The sequence below is a fragment of the Phascolarctos cinereus genome, unplaced genomic scaffold (genome assembly GCF_003287225.1).
Source record: "Phascolarctos cinereus isolate Bilbo 61053 unplaced genomic scaffold, phaCin_HiC Scaffold_4;HRSCAF=312, whole genome shotgun sequence".
Classification (NCBI taxonomy): Eukaryota; Metazoa; Chordata; class Mammalia; order Diprotodontia; family Phascolarctidae; genus Phascolarctos; species Phascolarctos cinereus.
Window position 1 is genome coordinate 337,477,742 of NW_027555847.1, and position 15,553 is coordinate 337,493,294.

General features: G+C 41.0%; 1 pseudogene across 1 annotated transcript in view; it reads left to right on the forward strand.

Moving 5' to 3' along the window:
* The first annotated feature begins 12,125 nt into the window (after nucleotides 1-12,125).
* Nucleotides 12,126-15,553, forward strand: part of LOC110215695 (large ribosomal subunit protein eL22 pseudogene) — a 50,708-nt pseudogene continuing 47,280 nt past the window's right edge. The window contains exons 1-2 of the transcript XR_013486141.1: nucleotides 12,126-12,719; nucleotides 15,210-15,301. The product of XR_013486141.1 is annotated as a large ribosomal subunit protein eL22 pseudogene (transcript). The remainder of the gene's footprint in view (nucleotides 12,720-15,209; nucleotides 15,302-15,553) is intronic.

A 15,553-nucleotide genomic window follows, 5' to 3' on the forward strand; every position in this document is an offset into this window, starting at 1 on the left:
GAATGCGGGCATTCCAGGGGCCAGTGGTTGATTTCCTATCAGATGGTACCCAGCATGGAATTATTGATAGTTGCTGCTCTGAAAGGAAGCCAGTTGGCTTATGTATAAAAGAGCCGAACCTCAATTCATGCATGATCTGTGACTAGATATTTTAAATAGGCCAGAGCAAATTAGCTTCTTCAGGTTTGTACTTCCTTAATTAGCAATTTAATTGCAAAGCTTTCTTCTCTCTTCTCAACCTTGACTGAATTTAGCTTTCTTCCCTCTGCGTAGTGGAAGGGGAGTGGGACCTGAAAAAGGCTTGACTTGATAAAGCAGAAGCCTCAGGGGCAGTGGGTGGGTTCAGTATTGTCAGCAGTACCCAGCACAGAAACAAAGTTAATGGGGGTCCTGTGATGCTGTAACCACGAGGGGTTTTGTGCCTTGCGGAATACTGTGGCATGGCCCTTTTACATGGAGTTCTGATAGAATGGGGAAAAACATAGCAAAGCTCAGGCTTTTCTTGTTGGACAAATGCTCCCTGTGGGCTTAGTTATCCCAGCAGTAAAATTCTCTTAAGTTTCTTCTTAGAAAGTTTTCCGATGGGATGTGTTCTGCTGAACTCTTTTTCTATGTGTACATTTAAAACCTATAATGGGAATGCACTTCTTCTTTCCACCTCCAAAACAAAAACAAAAAAAAACGCAAACCTTTCCTGATCCCCTCTGGACAGCTTTTCTGGTCTTCTGTCTACTTGGGCACAGATCCTTAGTCCTCTTTTCCCTCTCTGGACAGCTCCCTGCCTGCCTGTCCACTTAGATGAGAGGTTCTTAATCTTTTGTGCTTGTGTGTGTGTGTGTGTGTGTGTGTGTGTGTGTGTGTGAGTGCGCGCGCACGCGAGCACTCTCTCTCTTTTGGTGACCTCATTAGTTCCCATGGCTTTCGTTATCATCTCTATGACCCCAGGTTAAGAAACTCTGACTTAGAAACAGCTCTCTGGCTTCCCATCTGCTCTCTTAACACTTCTCTTATTTGCTGCTCATCTTTTCCTCTGTTCCTGGAACATCCTCCTGTCCTCTCTTCAATGATTGAATTCTGAGAGTGGTACAGTGAAATTTGCCAGGGCTCTGGATTCAGAGGGCCTGGATTCAACGTTCAACCCTGATGCTCACTCTCTATGTAAGCTTGGGCAGGTCACATAACTTCCTCGGTTATCAGTTTCCTCAGCTGTGAAATGAAAGGACCTCTGAAATCTCTTCCAGCTCTAAATCTATGATGCTCTAACTCATTCCTTAATTTGTAATTAAAATGTTACCTCTTCTACGAAGTCTTCCTTGATATCTCTGGTTGGTAACAACTTTTCTCCTTGGAACTCACAGAGCACTTTGTTCTGTAATTCCCTAATGCTCCTGTCATGTAACATATACTGTAATTATCTGTGCTTCTGTCTCATTACCCTCCTATGTAGGGCAGTGACCCTACCCTAGCTTAGCTAAACTTTGTGTCATCTTCACTGCCTAGCATAATACTCTGTGTTTAATAAATGTTTGTTGAACGACTATTGAATGAACGTCTGGTCTCCTATCTGCTCTTTGGCTTGCTAACCTCTTAGAGACAGATCCTTGGCCTTTTCCTTCCCATCATTCTATGTATCAGCCTACCTGACTGATTCCCTTGGAGTCATTCAATTACCTCATTTAATATACCCTGTCCCCTGTCCAGGGACCACTGAACATTCATCACTTCAACGTTTATCTGGGGAAACCAAACCTTCATGAACCTGGGTTCTCTAAGACCACTGTACAAGGATACTAACAGGAGAGAGAGAGAGAGAGAGAGAAAGAGAGAGAGAGAGAGAGAGAGAGAGAGAGAGAGAGAGAGAGAGAGAGAGAGAGAGAGAGAGAGTTAGTTTTCAATGAGGGAGAAAGAATGAGGGTGACATCAGGGTTAGAATTAGTGTGGCTCAAGCCCAAAAGAGAGACAAGGGAGAATCTAGTACTGACAAGAGAACAAGAATGTGAATGGAGGAGAAAGAATAGCTGGTGCTAAAAGGTTGCAGGAGCCTCCTATCTGGTCAAGCACCTCCTATTATCCTCCGGACACATTACTGTATATTACTTTGTCTCCTCCCAGCAACAGCCTGTCACTGGGCTCTGGGATGCCATGTGACTTTACTCCCTAAGACTCCTAGAGAGATGTCCAGGAGAAGGCTTCCCCTCAAGTCCCCTTTATTACACTGGGGTTTCACCTTCAAAGATTTCCCATCGGGGATTTTCCTCCTTGGGCAGACTCTGGCCAGTCTATTCAAATGTGCCCACCAACGCCTTTCTTCGTCCTGGAGATCTAAATGGACCAAGTGCCCTCCATATTCAAGTATTAAGGTCTATAGCCTCGTTTTGACTTCCTACAAATACTTTCCCAATCTCTACACCTCCCCTCTCCCCACCCCGCCCCTAAGAAGTTTTTATTAGCTATTTCCTGGAAAAAATGCCATGACAGGGCTTTGTTCTATTTGTGTTTAGCGATCCTGGAGTGCAGATTTCTGCCAGGAGTAAGTGGACTGACAGTACCTGTTTGCTTTAGCTGCTAGAGTGGTTTTTCTAGGGCCATATATGGAGGCTTTTGTTTGGCTGGGTCTCTGCACATTTCTCCGAACCACACCCTGTTGTTTTTCTTTGCAGTGTAACAGACTGCGGGCCTGATCCTCTGGGAATATTGATTCCCTTACAAGGAGCAAAAGTTGCAGAGGCCTAAGGGTTAGCATTAGGAGTTATTAGCTTTAAAAGCATGCTTCGGGTACAAGAGGTGGGGCGTAGAGACGTGTTGTACTGTGAAACATGGTGATTTTGGGAAATCTAAGACACAGGTTATTTGGCCCCCGAATGATGGCAGAGCACACCTGGATTTAGAGAAGAATCATAGGGTTATGAGAAAGGACCCTACAGACCAGAGTTAGTCTAATTCTTTCATTATGTAGATGAGGAAACAGAGCCCTAGCAAGGTGGCTGGGCCAAGGGCATACAGTTAAGTAGCTCCTTCTAGACAGGAACTAATACACAGGAGAAGAGCTAGAAATATTTCTTCTTCTAATCTTAGGAACAGGAGGAGGTCAAAAAAAGGATGACATGAGAAGGAAAACAATTCCTCTATGGGGGATAGAAATCCCAGTCCACATAATTAACCATCTTCAAGCCTTTGCTCCCACCATTTCTGTACCTCTCACAGCTCTATCAATTGAAATCCCATCCATTTCAAGGCCCCAAATAGGTGACACTGACTCCATGAAGCTTTCCTTGATCTACCTAGTCAGAAGAGTTCTTTCCTTTCTCAGAACTCATGTAACACTTTGCTTCTACCCCTTATGGATAGAGGTCATGAATTCCTTTGTCATTGGTGTGAAGTCATGTATTATGAGTGGAACCTCCTGAATGCCATGCCTCTGGGAAGTTTAGGTTTACATTCAGTAATGTTGTTTCCAGTAATCACAGTTTCGGCAACATAGCTCTTGAGATACAGGAGACAAATAGTCATTAAGGTCACTGGTCTGTGGAGAATGCCAAGTACACAGAGGGAATAGGCAATTTGCAAAGTTGGCATCATCGTCAACAGTTCTTTGGGGGGGGAAGGGGCATGTATTATGTGTGAAGTGATGGTACTAGGTTCTCAGACAATAAAAATGTACTAGACAGTCTCTGCCCTCCAGTAACTTAAAATTCAATTGGGTAGCCATGATGTGAATGGATTACACACACACACACACACACACACACACTCTCACACATGCACACACATGCGCTCGCAACACACACTTAAAGTGACCCCACCCATACAGTTAAATAAATAAATAAGCAGATTTCACTTGCTAACAGGAAAAAAAACAACACAGAATTCCCAGAGATCAGGTATTTTTATTGGAAGGGGGTAAAGTGTAGGGAAAGGGCCATTTCTCGCTACCTGTCCTAAAAAGCTCACTCACTGGGAGGAGGAATGTCTATACTCCAGGAGAGAAGAGGTAGCCATCTGGGCACTGAAGACTCCAGAGTTGGACTGGGGGTGCTTCCTTGAGGCACAAAGGAAGACATAGTGTAGTCTAGACCAGTTATGTAGAATAGGAGTCTTAAAAACTATATAGTCCAATCTGGCTCCCTCTGCGGAAGAGGTGACCCTCCCCTACTCCACCAATGCCATATGACTACCTGTGGTAACTTACTCGTCCCAAATCCTAGTAATTCAAGGGCACCTGTCAGGCCATACTGTAGCTTGTTGCAATTGCAATGGAGTCCTTCATTCCTATTGCCCTATTTTATTTTTACCCAGTCTTTAGTTTGACAATGCTCCCAAAAGGTGCTGTGGTGTGAGAGGCATGCTCAGAAACCTACTGCCTGCACACAGACAGGGAGGGGAAAACATCTTCCCCCTTCTAGAGAAACATACTCAGAGCACCTCTCAGTAGATTTATGATAGCAAATCTAGGTCAATTGAAATAATAACATTTGGGGAACACAAAGGACCTTATAAACATTTTCCCATTAGTCTCTGCCCTGAGATAGGCAGTAGTATAATTATTATACTTTTACTCCCAAATTGAGGCTTCAGTGAAAGGATCCTCTTTTCCGACATCCAGCAGACCTGGGCTCCTCAAGAAATAGAATGTTTAAAAGACATGTGGATGAATCTAATCGAATCCAGAGCAATAGTAGTATGTTGCTAATGGATAATGATGTTGAAGAGGAGGAGGAATATAACATTATTTTCATAAACCTTAATGGACTTTTTTTTCAGGGATGAGAAAATTGAGTTACAGGGATGGACATTAAGCAGGATGACATAGTGGGAAGGACCCTGGACTAGGAATCAGAAGACCTAGGTTCAAATCTTTGCTCTATTGCTTAATACTTCTTTGACCTTAGGCCAGACATTTCCTTTTCTTAGTCCTCCATTTCCTCATATGAGATGAAAACCTTATATAACATGGCTTCTAGGGGCCTTTCCAGCTCTAAATGCAATTATCTTATGGTACTAAGAAGCTTCCTGGGCAAGACAGTGATACAGGTGAAAGGGAACCCCAACCCTCTTTTTTTCCAGCTGGATGATAAATGAATGAAAAGGAAAGAAAAGGCATTTATGAAAGCATTAACTATATGATAAACACTATGCTAAGTGCTAGAAATACAAATAATAAAAACAAAACAAAACAAAAGGACATAGTTCCTGCTTTCAAGGAGTTCACAAACTAAGAGTGGGAACTCACCATACAGTTGGGTCCCAATTAACATGAGCAATGAATCCTGTGGATGTATTGCAAGTATTGGAATTCATACTGTTTGAAGTTATAATTAAGTAAAGCATGGCAATTGATTCTGTCCCAGTGGAAATATGCAGTGTAAATTTGAATAATGTGACCACTTAATGGGAGTCATTATTTGTATTTTTTGGGACTTTGTAAATAAAAAAATTTAGTTGCAGGACAAATGGAAAAGCCTGGAAGTTTTAAGACTGAATCAGCAGATCATATGACAGGGCCCAAGGATCTGGAGGGCATATCCAAGGCCCATAGGAGTTAAGGATGCAGTGACAGACTCAATGGTAATGGTTTCTTCTCACTGAAAGGTTTCTAGATGGTGACTCCCAGCTCATCTAAGTGGTGTGAACAGCCATATCACTCTTCCCTCTGACCACCCCATGAAAAGGACAAAGAGAAATCAAAGAGGAACATCTGTTCCCATAGGATCTGTTCTACCTTTTTTTTTTTTTGGCAAGGCAATTGGGGTTAAGTGACTTGCCCAGGGTCATACAGTAGCGTCAAGTGTCGGGTCTGAGATTGGATTTGAACTCAGGTCCTCCTGACTCCAGGGCTGGTGCTCTATCCACTGCACCACATAACTGCCCCCATCCTACCTTTTAAAAAACATTTGAGTGCCCTTGAAAACCAGGTTGCTGTATTTCAAGATGACAGCTATTTATTATATAAAATTCAAAGTAAAAACATGGAAATTTAACACTGAAACAAGAAAGCTTTGATATTTACATTGAATTTTAGCTTCCATGCATATTTAGGGCTCTTGTACAAGTCCTTTATCGCTGACTATTGGACTTGAGTGCTTTTGAAGTCAACTACAAATTCACCTAAAGTTCAAGGAGGATGCTTTATTGAGGGCTCCTCGTGTGTTATTAGGTTGCCCGGCAGCCACCCAGTAAAGATGGCTCCTCTTAAGAATAACAGAACATCTACCACCCTTTGGAAGCAGTTTCACCTGAAAGATCAGAGGTTTGTGGCCATGGCTGCTGTCTATAAAAGAACATATAATTTGCACTGCTATATGCCCAAGGAGTTCTTAAGAGCTCCAACAGAGTTAATTCTTTGGTGCTTGAAGTTGGTGTGTTTTTGTTGAGACAAGTAACTTCTCGGGCTATTAATTATGTAATTAAAACTCTAAACCTTCTCATTTAAGATGATAATAAAATGTTTAAAGGTGTGTTGCTTGTAAACCTAGTTTTTTTTTTTTGGTCTTTCCATTTATTACCATTTATTGCCTTTTATCGCTGGTTGACTGTTTGGCCAAACCAAGCTAATTACCATCCTATTGTTTTTGGAAGACTTGGTGCAAACTAGACCATTAACCAGTCCATAAAAATGAGGCAGCAGAATAGGATATTCTCTTTTTACCCCTTTCTCCTCCTTCTGTGCATGTTATTCTGTTGAGGCCAAATCTGATAGGATGAGAGCAGCAAGATCCATCTTTGATAGAGGAGAAGCTTGTACAATACATAATGTTTCTTGGTGGACTTGGAGAGTAATAGTAAATGGGCAGACTGCAGGGAATGAGGGAAAGAATAGAATTAAATAGCAGATGGGAGAAAGAAAGGAGGGAATATCACATCAAGGACACTGGCCCTATTCGTGGTCTTAAATTCTTTCCTTTCTTGCTTGGCAGAATCCATATGGATCAGAAACACCATGACAACTCCATAAAGGACCCACAGATAGCAGCACTCTATCATTGACTGTATAATCAAGCAGAAGTTCATGTGCATGTCTACTTATTTCTATTTTCATTCAGTAAACATTGATTAATGGCCTTCTCTGTTTCAGGGCACTCTTCGGGTCACTAAGGGAAGTACAAAGTTTAGTTAAGTATCTGCATTCATGGAACTTACAGTCTAGTAGGATGTAGTTTAGTGAGACCACAGTACCAGAGAACATCCCAGTGGCTGTGGACAGGCAGGCATTTAAGCACAAAAGTACATAATTATATGGAATTCTTCGGGCTCTTCTATGAAGCCTCTTCTCTGAAGTTCTCATGCTTTGTGTATATTTAGGTTTCAATCCTTTATCCCCCAATTTTTTCTTTTATTCAGTCTCACTCTAAAGAGTAATGATTTGGAAACTTGTGGCTGGTGACACCCTACTGTTACTTCCTTGATTTCAAAACAGACGCTATTCTCCTCCCCTTCCTCTCCCCCCCCCCACCCTCGGTTCTTCCCTTTCAAAGTTTCATTACCGTAAAAATTGAAGTGATTTAAATGAATTGGATTTTGAGACCTCTTTTTTTATATATCTTAAAACAATTGTGTATAGTTTGTCTTTTGTTCTCTAGGGGGCCATGATGTCAGGAAGATGATGACATGACTTGCAATTGAATTGGATTTGAGAGAGGGAGGGCTAAAATAATTAGAGAAATCTTGAGCCATCACACAACCATGGTTGGAAGTCACTGACCTACAGACAGAGAACCATTAAGTATCAAAGTTGAAAGGAAGCAGAGATAATCTAGGCCCATCTTCACTCATTTTATAACTAAAAAAACCTGAGGCCTAGAGTAGTTAAGTAATTCATTTAAAGTCAGGCAGCTAGATCATAGTAGAGTCAGGATGAATACCATTGGTCTTTTGATTTCCAGTTTAGACTTCAGTAAATCTCTTATGATCCCAACATTCTAAGTCTGAGCATTTTTATGAGAAGTTGATATGAAGGTATTTCTGAACTGGATTTTTATCTATCATGTCTATCATAAATCTAATTTTATTTTTAATTAATAAAATTTTATTTTCTTTCCCTCTCCTTCCCTCCCCACCTTCATGGAAAAACAAAATGAAACAAAAAAGAAAGACAAAACTCTTGTAACAAATATGCATAGTTAAGCAAAATACATTGCTGTACTGGCCAAGTCTAAAATATGCATACACACGTATATACATATGTGCATTTATGTGTCATGTAATAACTCAGCTACAAGTAGCCAGTGCAAATGAAGGATGATTTTTTTTTTTTGCAAAGTATCATACTATGGTATGGAACTATAAACAACTTACATGATTCTATGGTGGAAAAAGCACACTGGACTGTGGACAAGTCATTTCATCTCTCAGGACCTTATTTTTCCCATCTGGAAAATGAGGGTGTCAGACTCTTAATCTTAGTGCTCTTCCAGGTTTAAATTCTATGACCCTAAAAGTCTTAAGTCTGAGGCTCTTTCTGGGGAGCTGGTCTGAAGGGAATCTTGAGTAGGAATCTCAGTCTGGTTACACATCTGCTGCACACATAAGCTGTGCTTGTCATCAATTAAGGATCTCATTCTCCACACACAGGAGAAAGTCCAGGTGTTGTTGAAAGGATGGAAACTTGCTCAGTCCGTTGAGCAGTGCCTCCAGCCTCCAGAGCAAGATTCTAGCTCAGCGGAGAAAGCAAATAAGATACTTGGGTATAAATTCACAAGGATGTTTCTGTGGATACAAGACACTCCCTTCCTTCAAGGGATATTATTAAAACTCATTAAACTTTGAGTAGACAATGTGTACAATGGTGCTTATTATGAAGAAACTGGAGAAACAGCTAAGGGCTCCTCCCTCTTGGCATTTCCAATGCTAATGCATCTATGGAATATTAACAAACAGAGCTGTCATTGCTTCCCTGATATTTCCATGGCCCTGCTAGGTTCTAGAGACAGTGTATTTATCATCCAGTGCCTGAGAAATGAGTTTTGATGAATTAATAGAAGGTGCAAAATCCTTGGATCTGCCTGAAAATAAAAGTGCAGCTTGGAAACATGATGTGTGTGTTCCCTTTTCTTTTCCTTCTTAAAAAAAAAAGAAAGAAAGAAATGGAAGAACATTCTTCAGAATGAGAGAAATTTTACCTCTCTTCTCTCTGTCCTTGTTGACAAAGACAGAGGACCCTGTCTTTTATACGTCTGTGACATTCTACAGGACCAGTGTGGTTTTTCCAACTCTGGGTGTTCAGGCTTGAATTACAAAGACTCCTGGTTTGAACTTATTATGATCCACTGCTGCTTTGGCCTTCCTTTCCAAGGCAGTAATGTTTGGTGTGGTTTTTCAGCTGGGAGGGATCAAAATGGGAATTCGTTTCCCATGACACTTTCTCAGACAGATGACGGTTTTGCACCTTCCTAAAGGCCTCTTGGCTATGGGTGAAGAAGTGAACAACTTGTGGGTGTGTTATAATGAGAGTCAGCTTAAACCTTGACTGTCTTGTTCTGGTGATGCCTGGTAGTAGAACTTGTTTCTTTCCAACCATGTCATTTCCAGATCTGACGGATCTGCATTGAAGGGGAAATTCTCATATTCTCTTTGAAAGTCTTGGCATTCTGATAATCATCTGCAGGTTACAACTGATTGAAGCAGGAATTGCTTAGGAGTCTCTGAAACTGTGCTGGCCTGAGGGGTCTGCATAGCTCTGTGAGTCTAAGTAGGGAGTGAGGAAGAAGACAATAAAATCTCTGATCTGATAATTTAATGAGAAGCATAAGAACCAATAGAAGGGTAACACATAATTAATGCTAGAAACTAGTGATTTAACTTTAGAGCCATCTCCCTCCCCCTCCTAACACTTTCTCCCCTCTCCCCACCCCCACTGGAAATAGAGTGTGTATGAATCTTGGAATCATGGAATCAGACTTGGGATGGTCACCTGGTCCACCCCATACTAAATACATGAATCCCATCTGTAACATCACTAACTCTGGTCATTCAATTCTATTAGAAGACTCCCCAGAAGAACTTATTACCAACTCCTACAAAGCAACCCATTCTTCTTTTTGTTAACTCAAATTGTTAGAAAGCTTTCCCTTTTTGTTGTCAAAATCTGCCTTCTTGTAACCTCCACCATTGCTCCTGGTTTTCTCTCCTCCTCCACCCCCTCCCCAGAGCATAATAAGCCCCTTCACTCTTCTACATAACAACCTTTGAGATATTTAAAGATAGTTTCCTTTCCCTCCCCTCCTCCTCCCCTCCCCTCCCCTCCCCTTCTCCTCCTCCTCTTCCTCTCCTCCTCCTCCTCCTCTCCTCCTCCTCCTCCTCCTCCTCCTCCTCCTCCTCCTCCTCCTCCTCCTTCTTCTTCTTCTTCTTCTTTCTCTTCTTCTTCTTCTTCTTCTTCTTCTTCTTCTTCTTCTTCTTCTTCTTCTTCTTCTCCTCCTCCTCCTCCTCTCTCTTCTCTTCTTTCCTCCCTCTCTGTCTCTCCCTCCCTCCCTGTCTCTTTCCCTCCTTCCCTCTCTGTCCATCTCTTCTTTCTCCTTACCACTCCCCCTCTCTCCCCCTCCTTTCCTTCCCTCTCCCTCCTCCTCTCCCTTCCTACTCACCTTTTCATTCTCCCCTCCTCTCCTTTTCCCTCTTCTCTTCTTCTCCCTCTGCCTCTCCATATCCTCAGTATTTTCTTCTTCATACTTAAGAACTTTGTGTGGCATAGTTTCACATCCACTCTTCATCCTGTATGTCCTTTTCTGGACATGCCCCAGCTTGTCAATGTCCCAGTTAAAATTTGGAAAATTCAACTGGACAAGATACTCCAGACAGACTCGGACAAGGAGAGAGTACACTGGTGATCTTATTTATCACCCTCTGTACCCTCTGCTTCTGTTAATGCAGCCTAAGGTGGCCTTTGATATTTTGGTCTCCATAGCACATGGCTGACTCTTATTGAACTTAAACCCACTGAAATTCCTAAGTCTTTTCCATATGGCTTACTTTCTAGTCATGTCTCTACCCTTACCCCATATTTGCCAAGTTGGTTTTTTTAGCCCAAATGCAGGACAGTATTAATCTCATCTTGCTGGCTTCAATTGACCATTCCCTATAGAGAGGATCTTTTTAAAAGCTCAAGTTTCTGTCAGCCAGTACATCAACTATTTCTCCCATTTTGGGGCCATCCACAAATCAGATGAGTGTTCGATATATGTCTGTACTCAAATCATGGATAAAACAATGAATCGAGAGGACCTAAGGATAATAACTACCACTTATATGGGACCTACTCTGAGTCAGGTGCTATGCTAAATACTTTACAAACATTATCTCATTTGATTCTCAAAACAACCCTGGGAGCTATATGCTATTATGACCTCCATTTTATGGTTGAACAAATTGAGGGGTTAAGTGACTTGACCAAGGCTAAGTATCTAAGTCCAAATTTGAACTCAGGTCTTTCTGACTCAAGAGCCAGTACTCTATCCACTGTGCCACTTACTTGCCTGTAAAAATTAAAGACTCTCCTGTCTAGTTTGACCTAGATCCATTAAACAGCTCTTTGGATTCATTCAGTCAAGCAATTCTGAATCCAGCTAACGATACAATCATCCTTTCCAGTTCACATCTCTTTATCAGTTCCATAAGAATATTCTGAAAGGCTGTCAGTTGTCTTACTAAAATCTAAATATATAACATCTTCAGTATCCCTGGAATCTACTAATGTAATAATCTTGTCTGAAAAATAAATGGAATTAGTATGGCATGACTTGTTCTTAATGAACCGAGAATGGTTCGTAGCGACTTTTTCTTCCGTTTTAAGTTTTCAAAAATCGTCCTTTTAACAATATTTTCTAGAATTTTACCAGGAATTAATGCCATTCTTCCTGGCCTACAGTTTGAAGTATCCACCTTCTTCCCCTGCTTTTTTTGAACTGTGATATTTGCTTGCCTCCAGTCCTATGCTACTTCTATTATCCACAAAGGTCACTGAGAGTAGTTTGGGCAACTAATTACAGGAGTCATCTTAGTATCCTGGGGTGAAGTTCTTCTGGGCCAGATCATGTGAAGGAAGGGAGATGCTCTTGTACCACTTCCTCATTATACTGGGTTTCAGTTCCCTGTTACCTGCTTCTGTTCTGTTCTATACTTCCCAGTTAGAAGGTCGTTCTCTTTAGTAGAGAATACAAGCAAAATAAGTTAAGTAGTTCTACCTTCTCCATTACTATCTCATTCAGGAGTCTTTTCTGTAACTTCTAAATTGTCCATTTCAAGTATACACACACACACTATATATATATAGATGTGTGTGTGTGTGTGTGTGTCTCTATATATAATATGTATACTATATATGTATGTATATGTGCTAATTTGAGTCCCAGAACCCATTGGTATGGTATTGTCTCCTCATTGGTAGAGATCAATACCCCACACATGTGTGAAGGATAGAGCAGGGTGAAGGGAGAGAGGAGAGTACTGGGTGCCTTACTTGACACAATCTCTTTGAGTCTCTTTGAATGCTTTTGGATTCCAGTTTTGAGAAAGAGGATGGAGGATGTCAACCCCACTTCAGGTTGCTGAAGGGAACTTCTGGGAAGAAGCCGATATGAGCAGAGTTGGCAGTCTCCATCTTGTCTCTATCTCCAGCTTGATATACTAGAGATTTCAGGGAATTTCCCCTTGGGTGAGATTTAAGACTCTCTGTCTTCATTGAGCTGTTATCTTGCTCCCAGTGGAAGAGCTCCTTCATTCTTTATTGTCTGGTATGTATTCTCCTATGCATGTTCTCTCTGATTTTTGTTTTGTTATTGACTTGGATAAAAGGATTTCTTTTCTACCTACTGTTTGTGTTCATTTTGGAAGTGGTATTTGGTGGGAAGGGAATTAAGCCTTGTATATAAAGATTAGGGTTCTCCTTTTCTCCATTAATGAGCAATGATCAGAAGTTTAATTTGAACCTTAAAATCACATCCCCTAGGCTAACAATATTTAATAAAGCAGATCAATATAATTGTAGCCCAGTACCCCTTCTTACTAAGGAGAGCAATGTGGCCAAGCTTCTGATCTCAACCTCCTTCACTCTATCCTGGTAGCAATTAAAATCTCCTTTAGAAGAGGGTGGGGAGAAAGAGGCTAGAGATGTCTATTTTTCCTCCCTTTAAGTCACACAAAGTATCCCCATGCCAAATGTGGGGGATATCCCTTGATAAAGGTGTATATATAACATATTGTATACACACATGCAATATACATAGATACATAGTATATATGTGTATACATGTATGTATATACACATTCATAGAGCATCTATGTGTGTATATATATACATACACAGTATACACCTTTGACATTATAAGTATATAAAAAATTTTTCAGTCAACAAGCATTTATTAAATATTTCATGTGTTCAAATCTAGCCTCAGACACTTACTAACTGTGTGATCCTGGGCAAGTCACTTAATCCTGTTTGCTCAGTTTCCTCATCTGTACAATGATGTGGAGAAGGGAATGGCAAATCACTCCAGTATCTTTGCCAAGAATACCCCAAATGGGATCACAAAGAGTTGGACGTGACTGAAATGACCAAGTAACAACCAAAAATGTGCCATACACAGTGCTAAGCACTGGAAACATAGAACATATGTTCTTATTTACCTACCTACCTATCTATAGCACTATAATTCTTCCTTTTGACTATAAGTCATAATCTAGAATTGGCATTCTTCATTGGCTTCATTGACTACTTCCCATGTAGAAGATTAGGTCAGATTCTTTTTGAGAGATTATAATCTCTTGCAGGAGGCTCTGCAATGTTCTGGGGTTCAACCTGAGGAGCACAATGCCATATGAATTCAGATGCATTCAGAAGACCTCACCTTCTAAAGCGAATCCTTCAATTTGAAAATATTATGACAGATTTGTGAGGCTTTTATCTCAGCTACAAATCTCTTTCGTGCAGTTTACAAGTCTTTGGCCTTTCTCATTCTTTCTTCCTGTCCCATGTTTTCCAACAAATTTTCCCACTGTCTTTCCTTACTCACACTTTTGCAATGAAGTCACTGAACATGATAGTGTATGTAAGGAACCAGAGTGTAGAACTGGTATCAAGGTCATGAATTGGTAGAAGACACTTAGGCAGTGGGAGCAGAAGAGAGGAGGCCATGTCATGTGGTTCATTCAATTCATCAAACATTTATTAAGTGCATATTGTGTTCAAGGCATTGGACTGTGTTTTGAGGATACCTCAACAAAATGTTTCTGCCCTTAAGGAACTTACGTTCTACTGGGGAATTACAATATGTGTACACGTAAGTGAATACAAAATATAGTAGTTGGTACTGATGACAGGATTAGCTTTATGAAAACTTTGGTAAATCATGGAATCTTTTCCTTTCTTATTGTTACCTCTTCTCTTCCCCCTTCCCCACCCACTATGGTACATTCCCCGGTAGAATTGCATAGTAAATTTCCTTTAAATCAGCTAAGAGTGTATTATTATTGTTGATCAGGGGAAGGATGGAGTGAAATGAACTCTTACCGTCCTCCTTTTGCAAAGGGTCCAGAGCATAGGAAATCTCAGAAGGCAAGGGAGTGTGACACCAGGGAGCTTGTTGGTAATAATAAGAATAATGATTCAATAGTTTTTGACTCTTTGTGACCTCATTTTGTTGGGTTTTCTTGGCAAAGAAACTGGAGTGGTTTACCATTTCCTTCTACACCTTATTTTACAGATAAGGAAACTGAGCAAACAGAGTTAAGTGACTTGCCCAGGGTCACACAGCTAATAAGTATCTGAGGCCAGATTTGAACTCAATTCTTCTGACTCCAGGCCCAGCACTCTATTTATTCACTATGCTGCTTAGCTGCCCCAAGAGCAATGTTAGCTAACATTTATGTTGCACTTAATTATGTGTCAGGTACTGTGTGAAGCACTTTATAATTATTGTCTCATTTGATCCTCACAACAGCCCTGGAAGGTAGGTGCTATTATTATTCTTATTTTACAGTTGAGGAAACTAAGGCAGACAGAGGTTAAGTGACTTGCCCAGGGTCACACAGCTAGGAAGTGGCAGTAGGATCACAGGGCAGAGGGGGTTGGCTGTGCCCCTTCTGCCCTTTCTTTCTCATCCGTTTCATTCTTCTGCCTTCCACGTTCTTGATCCTCAGGCACTTGATAGACATTCCCCTTTGTCTCCTTGTAATCTTTTTCTTTTTCATTTTCTCCTTTTGGATTTTTTCTTTCATTCTTCAAGGGAATTTCATTCTCTCTAGTAAGCCAGAGAGCCAGGAGTCATTTCTCCAGCCTTTTTACTGTTGGCTGCCTTCCCTTCAGGAGGCAGAAAAGGTAAGAGATGGGACCTGTTTACACCTGGGACTCATCTGGAAAACCAGGTGGAAGGGATTATTTTTATGTGCCCCATATTTAAAAACTGATGGGAGGGAGGGAGTGTGCTCAGATCACTGAGTGTGCCAAATTGTGAGATGTCGTGTATGTATGTATGTATGTATGTGTGTGTGTGTGTGTGTATGTGTGTATGTACATTTGTGCTACTAACCCACTGGTGAGCTTCACTTTTCAATCAAGAAACAGGGGGAC